The sequence below is a fragment of the Elephantulus edwardii genome, unplaced genomic scaffold, assembly GCF_000299155.1.
Source record: "Elephantulus edwardii isolate Elephantulus edwardi_28Jun2011 unplaced genomic scaffold, EleEdw1.0 scaffold00212, whole genome shotgun sequence".
Classification (NCBI taxonomy): domain Eukaryota; kingdom Metazoa; phylum Chordata; class Mammalia; order Macroscelidea; family Macroscelididae; genus Elephantulus; species Elephantulus edwardii.
The window spans coordinates 1,297,031-1,307,122 of record NW_006399962.1 but is presented as its reverse complement, the minus strand read 5'-3'; positions in this window follow the sequence as shown (position 1 = coordinate 1,307,122).

Below are 10,092 nucleotides of genomic sequence, written 5' to 3'. Positions count from 1 at the left end.
AAGGCATCAATTCTCCTTCTGTCCTCCCTAGTCATTGTCCAACTCTCTGATGCATAACAAGTGATTGCAAAGACCATGGCCTGTATCAGGTGCACCTTCGTCTCCAGAGAGACACCGTTTCTCTTGAGTACTTTCGAGAGGTCATTAACAGCATACTTTCCCATCGCAATACGTTTTTTGATTTCCTGGCTGCTGGAATCCCAGAGGTACACGGTTCAAATCCACCAGATGCTCTGCTGGAGAAGGAGGGGCAATCGCCTCCTGGACCAGTCAAGTATGATTTGATGGTACACACACACACACACACACACACACACAAATAAAATAAAATAAAAAAATTTAAAAAAGCAACATGTATAATATTCTGTTTAGGGTAATTATATTTCCTTGTTATACATATAGAGCTGCTGGTACAGAAGAATATAATCACCCAAATATTAATGTTGGTTAGTGTAGAACAATGGGATTTCAGGTGATATTTGTTCTTGCACATTCTTTTATGAATCTATTGAATATTTTACCATGAGCATGTATAAACAGAAGAAGTGGTAATTTCACTTTTAGACATATTGTTGAGGGTTACATAAATCTCTATATTTCTAGTTGCCATTAAAAACTGGAAATATCTGGCATTACTGGGCTCACATTTTCACATGACAATAGTGGCTGACGTTGTGTATCAGCTTCTTGAACATGGCAGACACTCTCAAAGGGACCATTACCTATTAACTCTTTTACCTAATTTATGCTTTGATACTGAGTTCCTGGACCTGTTGCTATTTAAAGGACTATCCTTTAGAGAATGAACAAATAATAGAATTGTGTTTGGCAACCATGTTGGGTTATGTACAACCTACAGAAGCTTTGTTAGACTTTGTTCAAGCTAAGGACCTAGCAAGGCCATAGAACATAACTTTGTTTAATAATGGAAATGAGCCCTTGAAATGTTGCTAGTACAGCTGGGGAACTGATTTTTACATTTTACTGAACTTTAATTCTAGTGTCCAATGTGGCTAGTGGTGACCAGATTGCATATGTAGGTGTAGAGAGAGCTGAATAAGAGGAGAGAGGTGAGAGGTTCCTGAGAATGAAGACATTCTAAAAAGATGTGCTCCAAAGTGTCATGTTTGGCCTTGCTAAGCGGTGGCCGCAAAGCCCTTCATAGTCTTCCTGTATATATTAGGCCACTTACTGCTGTCAAGTTGCAGCTGATTTAGAGCTTCACTGGTATTTTTGGAGGCTGTAAATCGTATGAGAGGAGATTGCCCATCTCCCTTCTTCAAAGCTGCTGGTGAATTTGAACCTCCAGAGAGATGCCAGCTTTGGGTTAGCAGTGTAACTCTCTATGGACTACACTACAAGAGCTATTGATATTAAAAAAGAAGAGAATGATGAGAAACGGAGGGGTGTGTTTTGTGTGTTCTTTAAAAACACCTCTGTCAGAACGCCTTGTATCTCATCCCATTTTCCCTCTTGCCTCAGGTTAAATGAAGGAAATTCAGGAGGACTATATAGAGAATTGGATTTGTTCTTAGAATTTACGGAGTTCAGAAATTGGTAGTCAGTTGTCTTTAAGAAAGACAAAGAACAAACATATTGCCACAGAGTGGAATCAATCTGGGCTAAAGGAGACCTTCCATTGGGCTTCCAAAGCTTTAAATCTTTACAGGAGGAGAATGGTCATCCATTTTTTTCAACTATAGAGTGGCTGGTGGACTTGAAACAACCCAGTGTATGCTGTGTGCTATGCTACCTGGGCTCCTTGTACTTGGAGCCTGGTTGTTCTCGGGAAATGTTAAAGGAGAGATTATTTGGAGCTGGTCTTGGTCATGGGGTAAGGTTGTTCTTGCGTTCCATTGAATCAAAACTGACCCACTGCTGACCCTTCATTGAACTGATATTTTCCACCCTCAGAGCCAGTAAATTGCATAGGAGCAAATTGCATTCTTCTTTTGCTGAGAAGTTGGTGGATTTGAACCGTGTACCATTGGGTTGGCAGCACAATTTTTTACCACTAAGTCACTAGAGCTCCCTGTGGGGCAAGGAGAGAGAGCTAAAATGGAGTGAGTGAGTTTGACAGAAGAATATCCTTTGGGGTAGAATGTGTCAATGAAGTGACTATCCAGGAAGAGAATATATCCTTAACTTATAAAACAACAGGAAGAGAGTCTGTGGAGTCTATTTCCAGAAACAGTGGTTTGGGAGAGAGGAGTAGAAGATCATGACTGTGTGCTATGAAAGACTCAGCAGCCACTCACCTTAAAATTTTTTGGGTGCCTATGCCTGTCAACTCAGTTAGCACAGTAGGTAGAATATTTAAGGACCCACAGAAGTAGGGACATGGAGAGATTTGGAGCCCCTGTAGGCAGGAAACATACAATTCCAGCATGAAGCCCCTAGATCACTCACCATTCAAAACTCTAAAAGATTTTAAGGGCTTGATCTCTCCAGGAGGAAATGTTAGAATTAGAACTAAGAAGTTAAGAGGCAGAAGCTTATGCTTAGAAAAACGGACCTATTAGAACCAGTAAACCAATATCGAAATGCATAGAATTAGTGCTTTGGGAGCAAGAACTATGTTAGAGAACAGGGACCAGAATGAAATCCACCCCCTAAACTTTGACCTCTCCATGGCATCAACTCATTGGTCCAGAATCCAGGCCAAGGCTCACCCAGAGATGGAGGCCATAAATAGAGCCTCACCTCACTAGCATGCTTCCTCTCTTGCGTATTTTCATTTAAGGATGGTGGCCCATCCCTCTGAGATATAACTTGCTAATAAATTTAGCTTTACTTTTTACCTTAAAAAATTTTTTTGGTGCCCCAGAGGTTACCAAATACCAATGACAGCATCACCTGTCAGTACCAGGACCTGTGTCCCTCTTTACCTCTGCTGCTGTTCTCTGCCTGCTGAGGAGAGAGTGCAAGGAGAGCAAAGTGTATAATAACTGTTTTGTTCATTTAGTCATATTTTATTTCTATATGTGTATTTTTAAGAGCTGTTGTTGTTAGGTGCCATCAAGTTGTCTGCGATTCATAGTGACCCTACGTGCAATAGCCCTAAATCCTTCTCTATCCTGCGCCATTCTTATTGTCTCTGACACACCTACTCTCATTACCCCAGTCATTAAATAAATCCATCTAATCGAGGGTCTTCCTCTCTTGTGCTGTCCCTCCACCCTCCCAACCATGATGCCACTCTCCAAGGAGAGGATCTCGCCTTGTAACATGTCCAAAGTATCTCATATGAAGCTTCAGAATCCTTGCCTCCAAGGAGCAGCCTGGTCTCACTTTCTCCAGGGTGAACTGTTTGTTCTACCAGTCCATGATATATTCAATATTCTTCTTCAGCCCACAGCTCAAAGGCATCAGTTCTCCTTTTATCTTCTGTAGTCATTGTCCAGCTTTCTGCTGCATAGCAATGAAAAGACTATGGTCTGTATCAGGCACACCTTAGTCTCCAAACTGACATCATTGCTCTTAAGTACTTTGGAGAGGTCTTTGATAGCATATATTCCCAACGCAGCAAATCTTATAATTTCCTGACTGCTGGTACCAAAAGTGTTGATTGTGGAGCCAAGCAAGCCAGAGCTGTTAACAATCTCAATCTCTTCACCATCTATCATGATGCTGCCAATTGGCCCAGTGGTAAGAATCTTTGTTTTCTTTATGTTGAGCTTCAATCCATATTGAAGGTTCCAGTCCTTGACCTTCAGCAAGCACTTCAGATACTCCTCAGTTTCAACAAGCAGGGTTGTGGGTTGTGTCATCTGCATAACACGGATTATTGATGAGTCATCCTTCAATCCTAATGCCACATTTCTTCTCATAGAGTCCAGCCTCCAGGATAATCTGTTCTGCATAGAGATTGAAAGGTATGGAGACAGAAAACATCCCCGATGTACACCCTTCCCAATTTTTTTATTATTAAATTTTATTAATTTTTATGAACATTTACAGAGATTTTGGGTTTTCATTCATTCATTGTTGCACTATTTTCTCTATCCTACTCCCCAGTTTGTTTTTCTTCCCCCCCCTTGAAAGTCTGTTTTAATTGTCCAATTGCCACAGTGCTTGTCAAAACCAGTTCTGATTAATCTCCTTTGTCAGTGTGTCCTTTGCCATTACCTATCACTCCTCCCTGAGAGAGACTTCACCCTGATTCATAAGGAAAAGGGGATGGCGTATCCTCTTGCTACTTCCTGCTGAAAAGGGACACTGTAGGTTTCAGGGTGAAGATCTTCTCTCACTACTCTAAAGGGCCTCTTTGGCAATAGGAAACACATAGACTATTATGGAGATTGATTTTGGAATTTAGATGCACTGTTATCAATTGTGCTTAGCCATACATGTTCATATCTTTGAAGATGTATCATAGAAGTGTTGCAGCCTAGAAGACACAAATTTAACTAACAAGTTAAAAGTACTGGAGTCAAAAATTAGAAAGCAATAATATTCCAAGTAGAGGCTCTAATAGTGGCACAAATCAAGTTACAGAGGGAAGGTAGTTCTTACACTAAAAGGCCTATTGAACTAGCACTTTGTCTATTATAGTATAAAGGTTAGGAACCACAAGATGTAGAGACTCAACTATGTAATTTATTGTTCTTAAGTCCTGGAGCAAATTCCATCTATGACTGGGTTGTTTTACAACTTGGAAGTCTGCATGCAAGGCAGAGGTGAAGTAAGGAACTGCTTATAAGGTTTTCTGTCAATTCCAACAACTAAGAAATAGTGAAAAGAGTTGGGATCTCAGAAAGCTTTTAGGACCAAATAGTAGGCTCTTGTGTCCAGGAGAAAATGAATATACTTACCAGTAATGTTAATGCTCACCCACAGCTTTTCTGGGAGGATCTAAATCATTGAAGCGTCCTCCTTTGTTTCCAGCTGGGAGCTGGGACCTGTCAGTCCTGTCTGCCACGAGGACCTGATGTGGGCCACCCTTGGCCAAGTGTCCTTCAGATCCATACTTAAAGCAAGTGAGTGGGAGCTTCTTCTCTCCTCCCTTGCCTATCTGTGGTTCTCATCTGTGACACTGTCTACTGAAGTGGCCCAGCTTTCCACAGTGGAAGCAATTCTGACCTCCTTTATTACCTTTGGGTGACACTGTATATGAGTAAGACTTCCTTTTCCTGACACAGGCCCTAAACTGGCAGCAATAGCTGCCCCAATAATTTTGGCCAACCCTTCCCAACCCTTCCCAATTTTGAACCATGCAGTATTTCCTTGCTCTGTTCTAATGACTGGCTCCTGGTCCAAGTATAGGTTTCTCATAAGCATGATCAACTGTTCTGGGATTCCCACTCTTCTCAGAATTAGCTGAAGTTTGTTGTTGTCCACACTGTCAAATTTCTTTGCATAGTCAATGAAACACAGCTAGACATTCTTCTGGTTTTCCCTGCTTTTGGCCAAGATCCATCTAACATTTGCTCCAATATTCCTAGTACCACAGAATCTTCTAAACCCAGCCTGCACTTCTGGCATCTCAGGAGCAGGTCTGAGGCCTTTAACACTAATGAGTGAAGACCAGATGAGCTATGGGAAGATATAAAAACAAATCATCCAGATAGGATGCAAAGGATCATAACAAAGACAGAGGAGGAAGAAAAGGCCAAAATGAATGTCAGAAGAGACTCTGAATATTGCATTAGAGCGTCAAGAAGCCAAAGCAAAGGGAAGAAATAAAGATATTAAGGATTTGAACAGAAGATTTCAAAGGGCAGCACGAGAATACACAGTAAAGTATTATAATGAAATGTACAAAGAGCTGGAGTCAGAAAACTAAAGGGGCCGAACTTGCGCGTCATTTCTAAAGCTTAAGGAACTGAAGAACACGTTCAAGCCTCAAATTGCAATACTTAAAGATGCTTTGGGCAGAATATGAAATTGTCCAGGAAGCATTAAAAGAAGATGGAAAGAGTATACAGAGTCATTGTACAAAAATAAAATCGGCTGACACGGAAGAATTTCATGAAGCAACATATGAACAAGAGCCTATAGTGATGAAGGAAAATGTTTAGGCTGCTCTGAAACAATTGGCAAAATACAAGGCCCCAGGAATTGACGGTATACCAGTTGATATATTTCAGCAAGCAGATGCTGCCTTACATGTGCTCACTAAGTTGTGTCAAGAAATCTGGAGGACAACCACTTGGGCAACTGACTGCAAGAGATCTATATTTGTTTCCTTTTCAAAGAAAGGTGATCTGACAGAGTGTGGAAATTATCAAATAATATCACTAACATCATGTGCAAGCAAGATTCTGCTGAAGGTTATCCATAGATGACTGGAACAGCACTTGTATGGTACATTTGTTAAACTGATGAATGCATGATGATAGATTATTATTAAGTGAAATTCAGAGCTTATATTAGGATTTATTCTTTGTATGATGGAACCTCACAACCAGCAAGAAAGAAGAAGCAGGGAATGTAGTGTGCATCTTTTGAGGTCAGAGATGCCTGGTGCCTATACGAGAGTAGTGGCAGCCACAGTAGAACAATAGAGACCAAGTGTCAGACAAAGCTGACCAGGAACTGTTGCCCCATGGAGCCAGAACCAAGCTTGCTGAGGCTCTAGTGGGGAGAATGTCTTAAGTGGCAGGACTAAGAGCTATGTGGGCATCTGTAATGGCTTAGTGGTAAAGAGCTATGCTACCAGTCCATCAAGCTGCTCTGTAGGAGAAAGATGGACAATCAAGTTGCTTGAGACTCATAGTGACCCTATGTGCAAGAGCCCCAAATGCCGCTCTATCCTGTGCCAACCTCGCCATCTCAGACACACTCATTCCCACCACTCCACTCACAGAATCAATCCATTGAGGTTCTTCCTCTCCTGCGCCATCCCTCCACTCTCGCAAACATGATGTCCCTCTCCAAGGATCAGTCCCTCCTTGCAACATGTCCAAAGTATGTCAGACGAAGCTTCAGAATCCTTGACTCCAAGGAGCATTCTGGTTTCACCCTCTCTAGGACAGACCTGTTTGTTCTCCTAGCAGTCCCTGGTATATTCAACACTCTTCTCCAGCATCACAACTCAAAGGCATCAATGCTCTTTCTTTTTTAGGAAAAAAAATGAGGATTGTTTATTTAATATTTTATAAAATAACAAGTAACCTAGGCACCTTGCTAAAACTGACATTAGATTGTCTAGAGTAAGAGAGTATGCCTCCCCTTAACCCTTTGAGCTTGGTACTGTAAATATTTGTGGCATCAATTCTCTTTCTATCATCCCTAGTCACTGTCTGACTCTCCGATGCATAGCAGCAATTGCAAAGACAGTAGCCTGGATCAGGTGTACTTTAGTCTCCAGCCTGACACCATTGTTCTTCAGTACTCTTGAGATGTCCCTCACAGCTGACTTTCCCAATGCAAGAGTTACCAAGAGTGTTGACTGTGGTAGGAAGCCATATAATACCACAGAGGTTGTACAGCAGGACAACAACATTCTTGTCAGTTGATTTTGACATCTAGTATCTTTGAAAGAACAGAACCTGATGTATCCACCTTTACACTAAGCAGATACTAAGAAGTATCTGCTAAGGAGCCTGAGTACCAAGGATACTTGCTCTGGGTAGTGCTGACAGAGTCTCATCTTTTTTATTTGGTTTCTGTCTTTCCTCTTCTGTGAACAGATTCTTTCTCTGTTCATTCTCTGGCATTCTTCATAGACAGGATCTTAAGTGTCTGGAATTATGATTGAAATTTTGGTATATCGAGACTTCTCAAAGGAGCTGTGGTGGCATAGTCCATGGTGTGCTGTGCTGCTAACAAAAGGTCTTTGGTAGTTCAAGTTCATCACCAGCTCTGAGGGAGAAAGGGGCCTAGTCTCCTCTTGTAAAGATTTACAATCTTGGAAACCTGATGGAGAGTTGGAACCAATTCCACAGCAGTTAAGTTTAAATTTGAGATTCCTCGTACATGCATTTTCAAATTATTGCTTAGGCTGGGTTACCTTTCCAGACAATGTATTTCAGTTATTGAAATGATACTTTGTGATTTTGTATTTAGCCTTATTTTCAAAAATCTGGGGATACTTGTCTATGACACAGTTATAGAAGACTTGAAAATATTTGCTTTTTCTGGCCTCAGGGTATAAATTAGATTTTTTTTTTTTAAAAAGTTAATTTAATCAAGTCAGTTTAACCCACTACCAGTTAGTTGGTTCTGACGCATATTGGCTTTCCATGAGGATGTAAATCTTTAGGAAGGGTGACTGCTCTCCTTTCTCTCGGGGAGAATTTGATTAGTAGCTTGATGTGTTATGTGCCGTGTCACCTAGGCTCCTTTTAATCAAGGCAGAAGATCTCAATTTGTAAAACAGACCTTAACAAATGTTGAAAGCAAAATGCTAAATAGAGCATATCAATGCTTTTCCTAAATGCTCTTTTTGTTAATGACTTTTCAGTCATAAATAGTCCACAGCAGAAGGGATAGTTCTAATTAAGGTAGAAGTTTGGCTAGTCATTCTGGTGTATTTCAAACTGTAGGATTTACAGTGTGCATTTGCTTAAAGTTGGTTCTTTTCAAGGAAGTCACTTGAATATTATTATGGTAGAGATTATGGTAACATTCTGCAGGAACTCAAATAAGAAAATTATCTTTAAAGAAAAATCTTAAAACTGCTATTTCTCTAATTATATAAATATTTTTTTATAAAAGACCTTTCTTTTAAGTTACATTGATAGAACACACCATGTTAAATTCAGCTCACTATATTCCTTACTGCATGTGAATTACAGATGCACAGCGACATAATTTATGCAACCTTACATGAGACATGCCAAAGTAATTGTTTTAGTTTCCTAGGGTTGCTGTAAGATAAATACCACAAGTGGGTGCCTTTGTCAAATTTATTTTCCCGTCGTTTAGGAAGCTGGAAGTCTGAATTCAGGGTGCCAATTCTAGGGGAATTGGTCTTTTGTGTCTTTTGAGCTTCTACTCTTGGGCAATCTTTGTGTATTATGATATCTCTTGTCCCTGACTTCTGCTCTGCTCACTTCTTTAATTTCTTATATCCCCAAAAGAGATTGACTCAGAATGTACGCTACCCTAATCACTAACAAAACAAAGACAATCCGTTCTCAAAGGAGATTAAAATCACAGGGATAGAGGTTAGGATTTACAGCACATATTTTGGGGCGGAGGAACATAAATTGCTATGTAACAGCAAGGTAGTGTCTAAGCTTAGATATTTTACTTTATTTTTTTTTCAAAACGGCAATGAGGTACCATCTCACTCCAGTAACAGTGGTAAAGTTTAACAGGGCTGCAAATAATAAATGTTGGCGAGGATGTGGCGAGATAGAGACTCTTATACATTGTTGGTGGGATTGTAAAATGGTACAGCCGTTCTGGAAAGCAGTTTGGCACTTCCTCAAAAAGCTGAGCATAGAAATTCCACATGACCCAGCTATTCCATTACTTGTAACATACCCCGAGAAAATGAGAACAAATGGAGACTTGTACACCAATCTTCATAGCAGTGTTATTCACCATCGCTAGAAATGGAAAGAGCCCAAATGTTCAACCACAAACAAATGGATTGGGAAATTATGGTACATTCACACAATGGAATACTATGCAAGATGCAGGAGCAATGATTTTGTAAATCACTATCTAACTTGGGAGGGACTGGAGAGCATTATGCTAAGTGACTACTCAGTCCCACAAGGACAAATATTGTATAAAATGATTCTTGTAGAATGAGTATAGTATCCAAACGGAGTGAGGGAGAGTGGAAGCAGAGGGATGAGGATGTGTAGGGTGGGTGGGGGGGATTAATCATGGAGTTGTATAATTTTATAGGTGGAAGGTGAGAGAAATTGGAAGAATCTGTTCTCAAAAACAATGTATTTGAATTTTGTATATAAACTAGTATAAAAAATGGAATTTACAATGAAAAAAGAATTTATTTTTTTATTGTTGAAAATTTTCTTGCCTCCTCCCCTCCCCCAGCCTACCCTGTAATGTACTCTTTAAGCTTAGATATTTTAATAGCTCAATTTGTTTAGACTCCTTAAGGATAAAAAGTGATTTCATAGGATTTGTCGCTATTAATCAACACAGTCTCTGTGTTTACTAGAGTGTGGG